The 19,854-nt window shown below is 42.1% G+C and overlaps 1 long non-coding RNA gene across 1 annotated transcript; it reads left to right on the top strand.

Moving 5' to 3' along the window:
- The first annotated feature begins 6 nt into the window (after nucleotides 1-6).
- On the top strand, nucleotides 7-17,664 carry LOC149429026 (uncharacterized). The gene is made up of 2 exons (XR_016310624.1): nucleotides 7-350; nucleotides 17,351-17,664. It is a non-coding gene; the product is annotated as an uncharacterized LOC149429026 (long non-coding RNA).
- The last annotated feature ends 2,190 nt before the right edge of the window (nucleotides 17,665-19,854 follow it).

Below are 19,854 nucleotides of genomic sequence, written 5' to 3'. Positions count from 1 at the left end.
TCAAGAGTGCAGCTCCAGTCTGCAGCCAGTCCCCTCTCATTCTACGTGCTGGGATACCGTCACTCAGCATAGATACGAGAACACAGCTTCCTGTCACGTGAGCTTCCTGTGTACACGGTCGCACAGGCTGGCCACCGCCCGTTCTACACGGAGACAGTATGGAGAGCAGGCACAGAGCACAGCAGCTGGAGGAGAAGGAGGGGAGCAGAGTGTCTTCAGAGCTGCTGGAGAGGAGGAAGGAGGCGGAGGGCTGTCTGAAGAATCGGTCCAGCCATTCCTACTGGTTCGACCTGTGGGTCTTCCTACTGTTTGACCTGGTGTTGTTCGTGTTCATCTACCTGCTGCCCTCAGTGAGTACACACAGCTCCCATAGTTATCATATGGTGTCAGTCTTCTTGTCTTCTATGTGCCGTGTATTGCTGTACAACTATGAGGGCAGCTCTGCCTCCAGATAGAATATTAACCACTTCAATACAGGACACTTTCACCCCCTCCCTGCCCAGGCCAATTTTTAGCTTTCAGCGCTGTTGCACTTTGAGTGACAATTGCGCGGTCATGCAACGTTGTACTCATTCAAAATATTTATAATTTTTTTGAGACAGAGCTTTCTTTTGGTGGTATTTAATCACTTCTGGGTTTATTAATTTTTGCTAAACAAACAAAAAACAGCTGAAAATTTAGGGGAAAAAAGTTTTTTCTTAGTTTCTGTTATAAAAATTTGCAAATAAGTAATTTTTCTCCTTCACCGATAAGCACTAATGAGGTGGCACTGGTGGACACTGGTAGGTGGCACCGATGGGCATTGGCAGGCATTACCGATGGGCATTGGCAGGCAGCTCAGATGGGCACTGATATGTGGCATTGCTGGGCACTGACAGGTGGCACCTATGGGGCTACACTGATCATCAGGGCACTGATGATCAGTGTACATATCCCCTCTGAGGAATGCCGATTAACGGCTCTCCTCTCATGAGCTGTCAGCTCGTGAAGAGAGGAATGCCAATAAGCGGCATTTCCTTATTTACATGCATTCAGCTGTGATTGGACACAGCTTATCACATGACAGAGCCGACTTCATCGGCTCTTTCCGCTGATCGGTGATCCACTGTGTCCCAGTGACACAGCGCACCAACGATCGCCACGCTGCTCGCCCCGGGGGTACTCATACACGGTTAGAGTGGGAGGACATCATATGACATCCTCCCAGAATGAGAAAACCACCTTGTGCCTGTCATTTCCTTATGTGGCGGGTGGGAGGCAGTTAGACAATCCAGCCTGGAAGGCCTCAGGCACACTTGTGGTAGCCCTTTGCTGACCCTCTGAAAAGCGATCTGCAGTGCACTGTACCCATGAACTTGTTCTATTCAAAAGTCAGTGTAAAGCCACTGCAGCCCCAGGCCATTTCTGGCACTTTTTGTTTACATTTTAAAATCAGTATTTTTTACTAGAAAATGGCTTGGAACCCCCAAACGTTATATGTATGTTTTTTTAAAGCAGAGGACCTAGAGAATAGATTGGTGGTTTTTGCTTTTTGTGTATCGTTTTTTTCAAATGCAATTTTTGGGGAAAAAAATACACTTTTTTAAAAATTTTATTGCAATAAAACACAATACACGACCCAGTTTTTTTTTTTGTAAAATATAAAAGATGTTATGCAGAGTAAATAGATACCGGACGTGTCATGCTTCAAAACTGCGCACGCCCTTGCAGCGGTGACAAACGGCATACATTTTACTATTCATATGAAATGCTTTAACCACTTCATGTCTGGACACTTTTACCCCCTTCCTGTCCAGGCTTATTTTCAGCTTTCAGCGCTATCAAACTCTGAATAACAATTGCGCGGTCATGCAACACTGTACCCATATGAATTTTTTAGCAATTTTTTTGAGACAGATAAAGCTTTATTTTGGTATTTATTCACCACTGGGATTTTTCTTTTTTTTGCTATATAAATGAAAAAGTTTGAAAAAAAAGTGTTTCTTATAAAATTTTGCAAATAAATAATATTTCGTCATACGTCTTGGCCAACATTTATTCAGTTATATCTTTAGTAAAATAAAATACCCCAAATTAGATTATAACCAAAAAAAAATAATAAAAAAAAAAGTTTACATTTTTATTTTATTTTTTTATATTATTATTTATGGGGTTTTTTTTTTACATACTGTAACCCTAGCAGTACAGTGTCACCATGGTGACACTATACTACTTGTGGGGGGTGATTTTTTTTTTTTTTTTTTTTCCAAAAATTGTGAAAATAATTTTTAATTTTTTAATTTTCCAAAAAAAATACAATTTAAAAAAACTTGCCATGCCTCTTATGAAGTACGTCGGACTGTCTACTCTGCAAAAAGCGGTAATTTGGAGGATATCTGTACTGTTCTGACATTCTTGGACCTCAAGAAATTAGATTGGCTGTTAGTCCTTCAGGATTGATCAATATTCAGATATATCCCATAGTTTGTGAACTCTATAACTTTCCTACAAACTAAAAAATACATCCTAATTTGGGTTATTTTCACCAAAGACATGTAGCAGAATACATCTTAGCCTAAATTTCTGAAGAACAATTATTTATTTGCAAACTTTTATAACAGAAACAAAGAAAAACGTTTTTATTTTTCAAAATTTTTGGTGTTTTTTTTGTTAATTTAGCAAAAAATAAAAACCCCAGTGGTGATAAAATACCACCAAAAGAAAGCTCTAGTGTGAAGAAAATGAGAAAATTTAAGTTTGGGTACAATGTTGTATGAACGCGCAATTGTCATTCAAAGTGTGGGAGCGCTGAAAATTGGCCTGGGCAGGAAGGGGGTAAAAGTGACCTGTATGGAAGAGGATATGAAAGGTGTTGGTGTCTGTCTCTATGTGAGAAGTGATCTCAAAGCAAATGTGAAAGAGGACCTAGTTGATGGAGAGTGTGATGAGGCTGATGAGGAACTACACATGGGGGTGCGTACTACAAAAGTAGTCATTGGAGTTTGTTATAAGCCTCCCAGTGTTAATGAGGAGGTGGAAACTCTGCTCCTTGCACAGATCGAAAAGGCTGGGACAGTGATAATAATGGGGGATTTTAACTACCCGGAAATTGACTGGAGTAATGGTACTGCAGGAACAGTTAAAGGGTAAAAATTGTTAAACCTACAGGACAATTTTATGGTACAGTTCATAGAGGCCCCTACTAGGAACGATGCTCTGCTGGACCTGGTAATCTCAAACCATGCAGAGCTTATTATGAATAACCATATAAAAGAACATCTGGGTAGCAGTGACCATAACATGATTTAATTTATTGTTCGCTGTAAACAGCAAGCACATATGGGAAAAATTTTAAATGCTCAATTTCAAGAGAGCTAATTTTCCAAGGCTGAGGGCTGCTCTCCAAGACTTAGACTGGGAGGGAATATTGGCATTGATGAACACAACACAGAAATGGGAGTTCTTCAAAAAGATTGTATGTGAACACACTGCAAAATATATTCCCATGGGCAACAAGTTTAAAAGGCTAAAAATCAAACCTATGTGGCTTACAGCCAAAGTTAAAAAAGCTATTGATAATAAGAAAAGATCTTTAATTCAATATACAAATGAAGGAACACTATCGTTTAAAAATTACAAAGAATATAACCGCATATGCAAAAAGGAAATAAAGGCCGCAAAAATTTAAAACGCATGACAGATTGCAAAAGATAGCAGGACCAACACCCAAAAATTCTTCAAATATATTAATAGTAAAAAGGTTCGGTCCGAGCATATAGGCCGTTACAAAATAATCTGGAGTGGGTGACTGGGGACAAAGAGAAGGCAAATTTATTTAATACCTTCTTCAGCTCTGTGTATACAAAGGAGCCTGGGGGAGCTCTTGTCCATAATGGGTATGGTATTGACACAGTTCCAGATGATCCACATTGGCTCACAATTGATATGATCCAAAAATATTTAGACAGTATAAAGGTGAATAAAGCACCTAGACCGGATGGCATACACCCACGGGGGGTCCATAAAGAATTGAGCTCTGTCATTTTAAAGCCATTGTTTCTAATTTTTAGGGACTCTTTAACCACTTGACCTCCAGAGGATTTACCCCCCTTAATGACAAGGCCTCTTTTTGCTACTCGGCGCTGCACTAATTCAACTGATAATTGCGCGGTCATGCAATGCTGCACCCAAACGAAATTTACGTCCTTTGTTTCACACAAATAGGGCTTTCTTTCGGTGGTATTTGATCACCTGTGCGCCTTTTATTTTTCACGCTATAAACAAAACAAGGCCAAAAATTTTGAAGAAAAACAATATTTTTTACTTTCAGCTATAAAAAATATATAGTAAAATCAAAGTTTGTTATAAATTTAGGCCAAAATGTATTCTGCTACATGTTTTTGCTAAAAAAATCCCAACAAGTGTATATTGATTGCTTTGTGTGGAAGTTATAGCGTCTACAAACTATGGTATAGATCAGGGGTGGGCAAACTTTTTGACTTGAGGGCCGCAATGAGTTCATATATTGGACCCGGGGGACGGACCAAGAGTAGATGAATGATGTGTATGTGTCATCCATAGTAAGTATAGTAATATTCCCCCATAGTAAGCATAGTAATTAATCCCCCGTATAGTAATTCATCCCCCATATAGTAATTCATCCCCCATATTAAGTCCCCAAGTCCCCCCTGTGTCAATTCACTTACCTTTGCTCCGCGCGTTCCTCACGCCGTGTTCCCGCGCCGTTCCGGTGTAGCATGAAAATCTGTCTGCTATGAGGATCTGTCCCCCTCGACGTATCTGCGCATGTGCCAGTTTCAGGCATTAGCAGCCGATCGGCGATCTCCGGTACATGCGCAGATACGTCGAGGGGGACAGATCCTCATAGGAGACAGATTTTCATGGTAGACCGGTCTTCAGGACGGACTGTGAGAGGAGCCTAGCGGGAGCCTAGCTCCGTGGGCCGGATTAAAAGGTCCGCCGGGCCGTAGTTTGCCCATTGCTGGTATAGATACTGCAATTTACGCCATTTTTTTACTATACAGCGCTGCGCTAGTTTAACGGACAATTGCGCGGTCATGCAGTATGGTACATAAATGAAATGTACATCCTTTTTTTTCCCCACAAATTGAGCTTTCTTTCGGTGGTATTTGATCGCCTGTGCGGTTTTTATTTTTTGCGCTATAAAAAAAAGGCTGACAATTTTGAGGAAAAAAAACTATATTTTGGACTTTTTGCTATAAAACATGTCCAGTAAAAAAAAATTTAAATCAAATTTAGTCATAAATTTCTGCCAAAATGTATTCTGCAACGTCTTTGCTAAAAAAAAAAACCCAATACGTGTAAATTAATTGGTTTACGTGAAAGTTATAGCATTTACAAATGGCGGGAAAGATACTGGGATTTTTATTTTTTTTTTATACTAATAATGGCGGCGCTCAGCGACTTATGGTGGCGATCAGCGACTTATGGTGGGACTGCGGCGGACATTCTGATATTGGGGGGTACTGACATGGGGTCACTGAAATCCCCAGTGACACCAATACAGTGATCAGTGCAAAAAAAAAAACCACTGACACTGTACTAATGGCACTGGGGAGGAAGGGGTTAAGTTTATTTTTCAGGGAAAGGGTTATCTGTGTGAGGGGAGTGTTTTACTAGGGGGCGGGGGTGTGTACTGCACAGGACACCGCTGATCGGGAGAGAGAAACTCTTCTGTCCCGATCAGCTTGTCCTGCAGCTGTCAGGGAACTGACAGAAAGCACAGCTACTGCAGCTGTGCTTTCTGTCAGGGATTGCCGCCGATCGCCGGGAAATAACCGGTAAGGACCGGCTGTGACCCGGCAACTGACATCCGCGGCTGTGATCGGCGGGACAGGTAGGGCGGCGGCGCGCCTTGCGCGCGCCCCCTACCTGTTTACAAAACACACGTTTTAAAACGTGGTTTTGCCCAGCCGTGCCGCCCTGCCACCGTATTTATACAGTGGCTGGGCAGCATGTGGTTAATGACTGGCATAGTACCACTGGATTGGCGTAAGGGCATTATTTAAAAAGGGGTCAAAAGCAGTACCAAGTAATTATAGACCTGTTAGTTTAACTTCTATAGTTGGGAAGATACTGGAGAGTTTAATACAAGACCACATAGATGAGTTCTTGCTGGAAAAAAATATTTTAACCCCTTGACATCACACAAATATGCGGCCTCACGGAACTGGGCTCTTTTCCGTGGGGCTGCATATTTGCGTACCTGTCTTTGTGCAAGGAGCGTGCCGCACAGCGCGATCCCAGCACAAAAAACGTGGTGTCACTGACAGCCCCGGGTCCTGTTCTAACGATTGGGACACGGGACTCCCGATTCCAGGTCACATGATCGCTGTGATAGCCTCTGATTGGCTAGTACAGTGATCAGTCACTGTACAGCCTGGCCCCCTTGGTTTTTTTTCTCTTTCTATGAATGGAGGAGATACATTGTATCTCTCTTAACACCTGGCATAGAGAGAAAAAAAATGTTTGTAAAAAAAAAAAAAAAAAAAGAAATAAATATTAAAAAGTAAAGAAAAAATACCTAGATCAAGGTTTGATCTAGTTCAGTGCCAGGGTTAGTATTTGGGTCAGGGTTAAAGGTCAGGATTAAAAAAAATTTTGCTATCAGTGTGTTTTAGGTAAAAAACCAAAAAAAACCAAAATGTGCACTATTGTTTCTGGGCTGTACTACGGGTACAAATAACATACACATATATGGTATCGCTGCGATCGTCAAGAGCTGGAGAATTTATTTTGGGTTGTTCTTTGGTGGTAGGTTATGTTAGTAACAAACACACAGCTAAATAAAAAAAAAGATTTTTTTTTTTTTTACTATTTTGGGCCAGTTTTCCTTTGGTAAAAAAAAATCAGGAGATATCCATTACCATTTACCACCAAATGAAAGCCCAATTTGTCCTGAAATAAAGCGGTATAATTCACCTGGATGTACAAAGTAGTTGTGATGATATGTACGGTTTTACTAACACATGTCAACGTTGCAAAATTGTGCTTAGGCATTTAGATTTGTTTTACCCTTAGGCGTGAAGGGGTTAAGCAACTGTCTTTCATGAATCCATGCTGTTTGAAGTTGTCAAACAAATCTGATTTCTTTTTATGAGGGGGTGAGCAAAACCTTGGACAGAGGGGTGGCAGTGGACATGGTATACTTGGATTTTGCAAAAGCGTTTGCAACAGTTCCCCACACACGGCTAATATGTAAGGTAACGTCTACAGGCTTGGAAAAATCTGTATGTAAATGGATACAAAACTGGCTAAAAGATCGTATTCAGAGAGTAGTGGTTAATGATTCATACTCTGAATGGTCTAGGGTTGTCAGTGGTGTACCCCAAGGTTCAGTGTTGGGACCCTTACATTTTAATATATTTATAAACGATATAGGGTCTGGGATTAAAAATCCAGTTTCAGTCTTTGTAGATAACACCAAGCTGTGCAGTGTAATAAGGTCCTTACAGGATGTCTTCAATTTACAAGCCAACCTCAACTGTTTAATTGGGCAACTTTGTGGCAAATGAGATTTAATGTTGCTAAATGTAAGGTTATGCACTTGAGGGCTAAGAATATGCATGCATCATACATACTAGGGGGAGTACAACTGTAGGAATCAATGGTGGAGAAGGATCTAGGAGTTCTGGTAGATCACAAGCTTAATAATGGCATGAAATGCTAAGCTGCGGTTCCTAAAGAGAGCAAAATCCTCTCTTGTATTAATAGAGGTATAGACTCCAGAGAGAGATATCATATTACCCCTGTACAAATCATTAGTAAGTCCTCATCTGGAATATGCAGTTCAATTTTGGGCACCAATTCACAAAAAGAACATTGGGGAACTGGAGAAAGTACAGAGAAGGGCAACTAAACTGATACTAGGCATGGAGGAGCTCAGCTATGAGGTAAGATTAGAGGAACTGAATGTATTCTCTCTTGAGAAGAGGAGATTAACCACTTGAGCTCCTGAGGATTTACCCCCCCTTAATAACCAGGCCTTTTTTTGCTGTTTGGCGCTGTACTAATTCAACTGATAATTGCGCGGTCATGTAATTCTGTACCCAAACGAAATTTACGTCCTTTTTTTCACACAAATAGAGTTTCTTTTGGTGGCATTTTATCACCTGTGCGCTTTTTATTTTTTGCGCTAATTTTGAAAAAAAACGATGTTTTCTACTTTCAGCTATAAAAAATATATCGTAAACTCAAAGTTAGTCATAAATTTAAGCCAAAATGTATTCTGCTACATGTTTTTGGTAAAACAAAATCCCAATAAGTGTATATTGATTGCGTTGTGTGAAAGTTATAGCGTCTACAAACTATGGTATAGATACTGTAATTTATGCCTTTTTTTGCTATACAGCGCTGCACTAGTTTAACAGACAATTCCGCGGTCATGCAATGCTGTACATAAATGAAATTTACGTCCTTTTTTTCACACAAATAGAGCTTTCTTTTGGTGGTATTTGATCACCTGTGCACTTTTATTTTTTGCGCTATAAACAAAAAAAAAAAAAACGAAAATTTTGGAAAAAATATTTTCATTTCCGTCATAAAAAATATCCAAAAATCTCAAATTTTGTCATAAATTTAGGCCAAAATGTATTCTGCTACATGTTTTTGGTAAAAAAAATCCCAATAAGTGTATATTGATTGCTTTGTGTGAAAGTTATAGCATCTACAAACTATGGTATAGATAATTTGAAATTTACACAGCTTTTACTGCCCATCACATTTCTTGAGGTGCTAAAATGCCAGGATAGAACAAATGACCCCTTTTCGGAAAGTAGACACCCTAAGCTATCTGCTGAGAGGCATATTGGGGTTTATTTACTAAAGCTGGAGAGTGCAAAATCAGACTCCCTTCTGCATAGAAACCAATCAGCTTCCAGGTTTCATTGCCAAAGCTTCATTGAACAAGCTGAGGTTAGAAGCTGATTGGTTTCTATGCAGAAGGGAGTCTGATTTTGGACTCTCCAGCTTTAGTAAATAAACCCCATTGTGTCCATGGAAGATTTATTTTTTTTCCACAAGTTTCTGGAAAATGACAAAAAAAAAAAAAAAAAATATATATATATATATATATATATATATATATATATATTTTTTTTTTTTTTTTTTGTTACACAAAGTTGTCATTTAAATGATTTATTTCTCGCACAAGCCATGGGTAAATGTGGAATTACACCCCAAAATATATTCTGCTACTTCTACCGAGTATGAGAATACCACACGTGTGAGACTTTTTGGGAGCCTAGCCACATACAGGAGCCTGAAATCCAATGACCACTTTGAAAGCCTGAAGGTGCGTAACTTCTGCATTTCACTTCCTCACTACCTATCACAGTTTTGAAGGCCCTGACATGCCAGGATAGCACCCCCCCCACCCACCCACCAAATGACCCATTTTTGGAAAGTAGACACTTTTTTCTCACAAGGTTTTGAAATCTAAAAAGAGAAAAAATGTTTTTGTTTTTTCTTCACTTTCCAAAAACCTGTGGCAACATACGAGATCTGAAAAATACTCACCATGCTTCTTATTAAATTCCTTGGGGTGTCTACTTTCCAAAAATTGGTCATTTGGGGGGGTTGGTGCTATTCTGGCATTCCAGGGCCTCCGAAACTGTGATAGGTAGTCAGGAAGTGTAATGAGGAAATAAAGCCCTTTAAAAGCCTGAAGGTGCTTATTGGATTTTGGGGTCCTATACTTGGCTAGACTGCCAAAATGTCTCTCACATGTGGTACCCCCATACTCGGGAGAAGTAGCAGAATGTATTTTGGGGAGTAATTCCACATATACATATGGCATGTGTGAGAAATTATTTAAATGACAATTTTGTGTAATTTTTTTTTTTGTCATTTTTCCAAAAACTTGTGGTAAAAAAATAAATTCTTCTATTGATTCAACATGCCTTTCAGCAAATAGTTTGGGGTGTCTACTTTCCAAAAAAAAAGGTCATTTTGGGGGGTGGGGGCATTTTATGCCCAGCATTAGAAGTTTATGCCACACATCACTCACTCTTCTAACCACCTGAAGACCAAGCCTTTTCTGACACTTTTTGTTCACATTAAAAAAAAATCAGTATTTTTGCTAGAAAATTAAAGTGAACCCCCAAACATATATTTTTTTAGAACAGACACCCTAGTAAATAAAATGGTGGGTGCTGCAATTTTTTATCTCCCATATTACTTACACAGCGATTTTTCAAACGCAATTTTTTTTTAAAATATACACTTTTTTAATTTTAATGCACAAAAACACAATATATTGGCCAATTATTTGGTATGATATAAAAGATGATGCTATGCTGAGTAAATAGATACCAAACGTGACATCCTTTTAAAATTGCGCATGTCCTGTGCAATGGTGACAAACCGCATACATTTTTAATATCTATAGGCAACGCTTTAAAAACCTATACAAGCTACCATTTTAGATTTACAGAGGAGGTCTAGAGCTATAATTACTGCCCTTGATCTGACGTTCGTGGCGATACCTCACATGCATGGTGCAATCGCTGTTTCCATACTGGCACAGGGTCAACGCTCACGACCACAGGTGCGTGCGAGCGAGGGTACTTTTTTTTTTCTGATTTATTTAATTATGTTTACACTGTCTCTTTTTTTTTTTTATCACTTTAAATGCTATCTCAGGGAGGGGGGCATTTTCTCCCGCTGCTTGTAAAAGCAATCCTGCAGCTAATTAGCCACTAGGAATGCTTTTACATGAAAGCCCATCGCCGGCTGAAAAAAATGATACCAGGATGATGCCTGCAGGCATCACCCTAGTATAACCATTCAAAGTCCAGTGATGTACCAGTACGTCGCTGGTCCTTGTTGGGTGTATATGCTATGTTCTTTTTAACTTTATGCAGCCTGTGGGCTGAATGGGGAAAAAAAAGAGAAGAAATCTCTGCCAGAAAAAGTGTGTGGTATGCCCACCATTAGAATACCACCCTGCATCCACCCACTTCTAATGGTGGGCACACATGAAATGTGCCAACAAATATAAAATATACCAAAGCATAGGGACCATCCACCCACTGGCCACCCCAGGCCCCCATGCTTCAGCATATATGCTCTTTTTTTTTTTTTTTCTTTTTTTTAACTGCGGATGAAAAATCTCATCCGACAGCACTGCACACACCTACTTATATCTATTCTGAAAGCAAGACCCTATTGCTGTCAGAATAAACAAGTCGGTGCTGCAGTTTCTGCAAAGAAATCAACAATGGTTAACAATAAAACATTAACTCAATAAAACAACTTTATAATTGAAATATCTCTGCAAGGAAAAGTGTGTGGTGGTATGCCCACCATTAGAAAACCTCCCTTCATCCACCCACTTCTAATGGTAGGCACACATGAAATGTGCCAACAAATATAAAATATATATGCCAAAGCATAGGGGCCATCCACCCACTGGCCACCCCTGGCCCCCATGCTTTGGCATATATGCTCTTTTTTTTTGACTGCGGATGAAAAATCTCATCCAACAGCGCTGCCCACACTGATTTATGTATATTCTGAGAGCAAGTTCCTGTTGCTGTCAGAATAAACAGGTCAGTGCTGCAGCTGAAAGTATTCCTGCAAACAGAAATGGTTAACAATAAAACAGTAAAAGTAGAACAATCACAAAAATGACAACGAAAAAAACTATAACTATTTTTGGTTTTTACATTTTCTTATTTTTTGGGGGATTTGAACTTTTAATTTTTTTTATTTTAACTTCTTTTTTTTTCAAACTTTAACCACTTGCCGCCCAGCCACTGTAGATATATAGCGGCAGGGTGGCACTGGCAGGCAAAACCACGTTTTAAAACGTGTGTTTTGTAAACAAATAGGGGGCGTGCGAGGTGCGCGGCCGCCCTATCTGTCCCGCCGATCACCGCCAAAGATGTGAGTCGCTGGGTCACAGCCGGTCCTTACCGTCTATCTCCCGGCGATCGGCGGCAAACAGTGGCAGACAGCACAGCTGCGGTAGCTGTGCTGTCTGTCACTTCCCTGTCAGCTCGAGGATGAGCTGATCGAGAAAGAACAGTTTCTCTTTCTCGATCAGCCTTGTCCCGTCCAGTACACCCCCCCGCTTCCTAGTAAAACACTCCCCTCACTCCTATAACCCTTCCCTGCAAAATAAAGTTAACCCCTTCCTCCCCATTGCCATTAGTACAGTGTCAGTGTTTTGTTTTTTTGTTTTTTTTTTGCACTGATCACTGTATTAGTGTTTTTGGGGATGTCAGTGACCCCAAGTCAGTACCCCCCAATGTCAGAATGTCCGCCGCAGTCCCGCCATAAGTCGCTGGTCGCTGCCATAATTCGCTGATCGCCGCCATTATTAGTATAAAAAAAAAAACCTAAAAATCCCAGTATTTTTCCCGCCATTTGTAAACGCTATAACTTTCACGTAAACCAATTAATTTAGACGTATTGGGGTTTTTTTTTTAGAAAAGACGCAGAACGCATTTTGGCAGAAATTTATGACTAAATTTTGATTTTTGCATTTTTTTTTTTTACTGGACATGTTTTATAGCAAAAAATCCAAAATATTGTTTTTTTTCCTCAAAATTGTCAGCCTTTTTTTTTTATAGCGCAAAAAAATAAAAACCGCACAGGCAATCAAATACCAACAAAAGAAAGCTCAATTTGTGGGGAAAAAAAGGATGTAAATTTCATTTATGTACCGAATTGCATGACCGCGCAATTTTCCGTTAAACTAGCGCAGCGCTGTATAGCATAAAAATGGCGTAAATTGCAGTATTTATACCATAGTTTGTAGACGCTATAACTTCCACACAAAGCAATCAATATACACTTATTGGGATTTTTTTTACCAAAAACATGTAGCAGAATACATTTTGGCCTAAATTTATAACCAACTTTGAGTTTACTATATATTTTTTATAGCTGAAAGTAAAAAATATTGTTTTTCTTCAAAATTTTTGGCCTTTTTTTGTTTATAGCGTGAAAAATAAGCGCGCAGGTGATCAAATTACACCCAAAGAAAGCTCTATTTGTGTGAAAAAAAGGACGTAAATTTCGTTTGGGTGCAGCATTGCATGACCACGCAATTATCAGTTGAATTAGTGCAGCGCCGAGTAGCAAAAAGAGGCCTGGTCATTAAGGGGGGTAAATCCTCTGGAGGTCAAGTGGTTAAACATTTTTAAAACAGATGGTAGGGTCTCTCCAAATGCGATAGCCAGTTTCCTGACTACCTAACCTCTTTCGAGACCCTGTGTAAATGTGCCCTGATCTGTGCCATGCTGTACCCTGTACTAATAGTCCACTAGTGTATGGTAGAGGCGGAAGCAGGGCTTGACGCAGAGGCCAGGTTGGCCAGGACAGGAGGGACAACAATAGCTGCTGCCACGCCTAATTCCACGTTTGCTACAGACACAACATCTTTTTTGGGGTCTTCTTTGGGTTGGGATACCAGGAATGGTATCGGGAAAATGTCTCTCATGCAGCCGGCTAACTGCATCTGGGATGGGGGTTTGGGGCGCAGCACCTTCTGGATACAAAAGGGCCCTGATGATCTCTAACTGGAATTTTAGGTAGGATTCACTATGTCCAGTTGCTTTGTAGAGAACAAAAGCGTTATATAAAGCCAGTTGAAATAAACAGACACTTTTTTGTACCGGCGTCTGGTTTTTCGGGAAACTAAGTACGGCTTCATCACCTGTTCGTTGAAGTCCACCCCTCCCATGTTAAGGTTATAATCGTGGACAAAGGGGCTTCTCAACAACACCAGCTGCCGTGGCAATTTGGATGGTTGTATCTGTGTGAATGGAAGACAGGAGGTAAACATCCCGTTTGTCCTTCCACTTCACTGCGAGCAATTCTTCATTTCTCAAGCAGGCCTTTTCCCCATTTCTAAGACTGGTATTTACAAGCCGTTGGGGGAAGCCCCGCCGATTAGATCGCACAGTGCCACATGCGCAAATTCCAAGATTGAACAAATGTCTAAATAGTGGCACGCTTGAATAAAAATTGTCCACTTATAAGTGGTACCCTAAATGGAAAAAGGATGACACTAAGTCCCAAACTATCTTGCCACTGCTCCCCATGTAGTTTGGGGCTCCATGTGACTATCTTTTCCCTCGTAAATCCGAAAATTATATGTATAGCCTGTTGCCCTCTCACAGGTCTTGTACATCTTGACCCCATATCTGGCATGCTTGCTGGGTAGAAATTGTTTGATTACAAGGTGGCCAGAAAATTGAATGAGGGACTCATCGATGCAGATGTTTTGCTGGTTGTATACACATCTGCAAATTTTTGGTTAAAGTGATTTACGAGGGGCCAAATTTTGTGGAGCTGGTCAAATTCAGGGTCACCCCGAGGACAGAGTGTGTTGTCATTGAAGTGCATAAAATGCATTATCGTCTCATATCTATGCCTCGCCATGGCAGCAGAGAACACGGACATATGAACAAGCGGGTCTGTGGACCAATACAACCGCAATTGATTTTTTTTTATTAATGCCCATGTTGAGGGTTGGGCCCATAAAAACTTTAAATTCGGAAACCGTAATGGGTTTCCATGCGAATGGTCTGGCAAAGTTTGAATTTGGGTTGGCGGCGATAAATTGTTGTACATATAAATTGCTTTGATCCACAATCAAGGCATAAAGATCATCTGTGAAAAACTGCTAAAAAAAAATCAAGGGGAGTATTTAAATTTGCTGTTTCCACCTGAATTCAGGGTTGGGCAGTGAATGGGGGAAGTAAGTGTGCTTCAGAATTTGTGGGCTGCCAATCGGGATTTGCAAGCACATCCGGAAAGATACTAGGGGCTCTACGGGCCTGTCTGCTAATTCTTGGTGGCTGCGGGACACTACTTGTGCTCACCACCGCACCAGCTTGTACTGCACTTATGGGACTCGCCACGTCACCAAGTGATACTGCAGTGCTGGTATGTATAAGACCAGGATGGACTAGGCCGCTGGTGCTCACCAGTTCACCAAAAGGTAGTGCGGCACTAGTACTGACACTCTGCTGCATATGAGAGTCATCATGCATTTGTACCACCTCAGCAACCTGGGAATGGGGTCGGGTACACCTGATCTTAGCAGGGACCTCTTCTCCATCGTCTGAGCTATCTGTCAGGGTGCCGCTGCTATCTACAGGTTCGTATCCTGAGCCCGATTCTGTCAGGGAGCCTTCCCCTTCGCTCTAACCTGACATGCTCAGAATCCTGTAGGCCTCTTCACTAGAGTACCTTTGGTTGGACATTTTGGCCACTAAATTTACAGGTACCTAATGCGACTCACGGGAAAAAGAGCGCCTGGCTGTCAGGGACTGCTTGAACCGCTACAAAAAATTTACCGGCAAGTGCTAACAGAGATCAGGTCTCATTCTGTGAACACTGCGGTTTTCTGTTTAATGTATCAAGTGACAGTTATCTACTGACACTGCACTTACTGGGGGAGAAGAGGGGGGGTGTAGGGGCTAAACGCAGGTGGTGGCAGGTGTCGGGGCTGATCCCGCTAACACTGCGTTTTTTGGGATACTATAGTAATGTGAACGCTGGTATAGCACTGATCTGATCAAAGATATTGATCCAATCAGACACTATACTAGCAATGGAGGTTTAGCGTGCAAGTGAGCGTGTTCCTGGCAATTAAGGGGTCAAATGTGATTACTTGTGTACTAGCGGCAATCTGACGCTATCTGGGAGGGGCGCAAACTGACACTAACACTATTGGAAGTCACCAGTGACACTAATACAGTGATCGGTAAAAATCTGTTCACTGTAATCAATGACATTGGTGGCAGGGCAGTGAAGGGGTTAACTGGGGGGGGGGATCAAGGGGTTAAATGGTGTACTAGCGGGCAAACTGGCGCTATCTGGGAGGGGCGCTAACACTATTGGAAGTCGCCAGGGACACTGATACAGTGATCAGTAAAAATCTGTTCACTGATCAATGACACTGGTGACAGGGCAGTGAAGGGGTTAACTGGGGGGGCGATCAGGGGGTTAAATGTGTCCTAGGTGTGTTCTAACTGTAGTGTAGTGCTTTTTACTCACAATTCTTCTGTCTTCTTCTCTGTCTGGAACGGAATGTGCCCAGGCAGAGAAGGACATCATATCCTATCCTGTGTAACTGTCAACACAGGACGGGATAGGACCGGGACCGATCATCTGGTTTCAGCCAGACATCACTGGCTGAAACCGAATGATTGATCCCTCGGGGATCAAATGGTGACACCCGCGGGTCGGCAGGCGTGCGCGCCCCCTGCCTGCGAAAACCTCGGGAGAGCGGAACACGTTTAAAAACGTGGTTTTGCACAGCCGTGCCACCCTGCAAACATTTTAATGCAGTGGCTGGTCTTCAAGTGGTTAAGGGGGGATATGATCAACATGTATAAATACATCAGTGGTTCATATAGTGAACTTGGTGTATAGCTATTCACCCTGAGGTCATCACAGAGGACAAGGGAGCACACTTTACATCTGGAGGAAAAGAAATTTAATCTCCAAACACAGAGAGGTTTCTTCACAGTGAGAGCTGTGAAAATGTGGAATAGACTGACTCCCTCAAGAGTTGGTTCTGGCCAGCTCAGTGGATTGCTTCAAAAAAGGCCTGGATTGTTTCTTAGATACTCTGAACATAACTGGATACTAACATTTATAGGTAAAGTTGATCCAGGGAATATCCGATTGTCTCTCGGGGGATCAGGAGGGAATTTTTTTCCCTGCAGGATCATGCTTTGCTGGGTTTTTTTTTGTCTTCCTCTGGATCAACTGTGGGTATAGGATTATAACTTTTTTTTTTCCTCTTTTTTTTTTTTTTTCTGTGGTTGAACTGGATGGACTTTTTTCAGCCAGACTAATCAAATTTTCTTTTTTACCAAACACATATGAGCTATAGCAGAATACATTTTGTCCTAAATGTATGAAGAAATGTGATTTGGATATGTTTTATAACAAAGTAGAAAATACTTTGTTGTACAGTACAGTGTTGCATGACTGAACATTTGCCAGTTAGTAGCGCAGTTCTGAATAGCGTAAAATTCCCAGGTCAAGTGGTTAATTTTGGGTCCATGAATCAAAGTACCTAAATTGTAGACAACCGGCATTTTTAGAAACAGATCAGCTATGGCAGCCCTCAGGTTCTGGTTTTCTTTAACATTTCTGGTGGCAGCAGACTACTTTTTGTTGTGTAACACCTTATGACAGAAAAACTGGTTGAGTAAGTATAACGAGATGGCCTGTAGGCAAAGGTGAATATGTTTTTACACACCACCAAGGTTTTGGAATTTGTAATGATTATTTTAAATATGTAGGTTTCTCTATTGTTTTCTCCTGTAAAATACATATGCATTTTTTTATGTTTTCACAGGAAGCCTAGGGTCATTCGTTAACAACAAACTACTTTATTTGACCCTTTACCACCCCCCGAGAAGATGTGCGTGTTACAACTGGGTGTAGAGAGGTGTGGCCAAACTGCAGGTCTACAGAATGACTTCAGGACATGTGAGAAGTGTGGACACTGAAACGACTGCTTCCCAATCAAGACTTGTTCATTCTTACCATTCCCATGCAGAGATATTTATTTTCACTTGTAATTACTTTTTTGAAGCTATTTCATAAATACTTTATTATATAATTATACTAAAGCGGTTATTAAAAAAAACAGCTCATTTGTTTCATTTATATTTGTTGCCTTTTCATGATTTTTAAAATTTAAGCTTATCAAGAATCACTTTTTAAAGTTATACAACAGTTGCATAAATCCCATCAGAAACCAGCTGAGGAGATTGAGTCTGGCACATACGCCCAAAAACACTTCATCAGATTGCACGTGTAGCCAGCAAAGTGCCGCCGATCTGCGTGCATTTGTCAAAATGATTGTAAATACAGCGGTTATTACAGCCCCTGTTCTCAAAAAACAGACCTACCATCTTTATAAACACTGTTCAGATGAAGTAGAGACAGGGTGGATTTGATTTAAATCACTAGTGAAAAGGCTTGATTTTAAATCATAATTTTTAAAGAGCAACTGTCATCTTTGTCCCGCAGTGTTACGGTTGGTAATGCGACAGTGACACAACAAGGTGGGGGACGTGGCGGCAGCAGGTGAGTGGATGCCCACTAACAGGCGCTGCCATGATGAATCTAAAATGACAGGTGCTCTTTAAATGTAAGGCATTCGACTCATTCTTGCTGGTAGTTAGAATCTTTAATATTTGCAAACCAAATGAAGGTTTCCTTTTTAGAATAATAAGCTGTCAGGTTAGTAAAAAGGTGCCCCCCTGTGCGCCTTCATCCATAGTGGGGGACCTTCTTATTCGAAGGTGTGTTACTGACCCGATCACCAGGTGAGAAAACAGCGGGGGGGGGGGGAAGCCTAAAAGAAAACCAATGCAGCTTTCACATCTGATTGATAAGCTGCAATACTGAGTTTTGGGTATAATACCACTTTTTTTTTTTTTTTTTTTAGACAGAGCTTTCTTTTGGTGGTATTTAACCACTTACCCTCCAGAGGAGTTACCCCCCCCCCCCCCCCCTCCTGACCAGGCCATTTTTTGCGATACAGCAAAGCCTAGATCCTCCTCATCTCAGGTCCCTCGCAGGCTCTCCTGGTTCCTCCTTTCAGTTGCCCCCATAGCAAGCAGCTTGCTATGGGGGCACCTGCTGCTCCATGTGTTCATTCACACACGGAGCCCTGGCTTGGCCCCACTCCCTCTCCTCATTGGCTGAGTGGCTGTGATTGACAGCAGTGGCAGCCAATGGATCCTGCTTGCGGTCTCTGCCAATGAGGAGGCAGAGACTGAGGCTGTTGTGCACATCGCTGGATCTCGAGCTGAGGTAAGTATTGAGAGGGCTACTGCACACAGGTTTTATTTTTTACCTTCATGCATAAAATGCATGAAGGTTAAAAAAAACCTTCAGCCTTTACAACCACTTGCCCTCCAGAGGATTTAACCCCCCTTCCCCCTCTCTCTGTCTTTCAGGATAGCACCTTGAGATCTCGGCTCCTCCCCACCTGAGGAAACACCTCCACCCAAAATAAAAGGCCTGCCTCTCCCCTCACAACCTCAGTTTCGGTGTTTCCTCTGGTGGGGAGATATGCTGTGGAAGCCAGTCCAGGTGCAGTCAGAGGACCGGGGGAGCCTGGTAGTCGGAGAGGGGAATGGCAGTGGAGGTGTGTGGGCCAGGTGCGTCCTGGTGGCTACCTCCCACGACCTTCATTGACCAGCAGGCCCCCTCCGTAGGAGACTGGGGGGGCTTCGCTTACCTATCATGCTTCGTCCCGGCCCCCACCGAGGGAGGGCTGGGGAGCCAGGCACAATCGTGTCCTGAGGGACCAGGGGAGGAGTCCCGCACTCCCTCGCTGTGCCGGTATCAGGGCCGGATGACAGGTGACGTCACTAACGGCGGAAGAGGCGGGACTTCTCCCAAGACACGGCTTCTGGCCGCGTCCTAGGAAACGAGGGGGAGCTCCTGCGGTGATATGAGTGCTGCATCCTGCAAAGGCAGGTGCCACAGCACTTCAGCGACCACCTCCTGAAGATGTCCTTTTACCCTACCTGTGGGCCCCTAGCTTCAAGGGGTGTGCCCAGCCCTCTGGTGGTCGGAGGTGCCAGGGCACTGGGGGGGAGGGAGGGAGAGTCCCAGGTTGTAATCTTCCACTCCCTGCCGGAGGAAACAGCGGGGCGGTCAAGGCATTCTTTAAGGTAATGGGTCATCTGGGTCTCCTCTTCTCTTTACGTTGCAGGTAAAGGCCCGTGAGAAGCCCAAGCCTCTGGTTGAGAACTTAGCCTTGCCTCAGACACGTACCGCACCCCCCCCCCCCCCACTGACTGAGGTGGGCCCTTTTACTAGTAGAGGGACGGGAGGCCA

Source organism: Staurois parvus, unplaced genomic scaffold (genome assembly GCF_062004578.1).
Source record: "Staurois parvus isolate SC_StPar_1 unplaced genomic scaffold, SC_StPar_1.0 ptg002859l, whole genome shotgun sequence".
Taxonomy (NCBI): domain Eukaryota; kingdom Metazoa; phylum Chordata; class Amphibia; order Anura; family Ranidae; genus Staurois; species Staurois parvus.
Note: the sequence above shows the minus strand (reverse complement) of the source record. Positions and strands in the feature narration are given on the sequence as shown.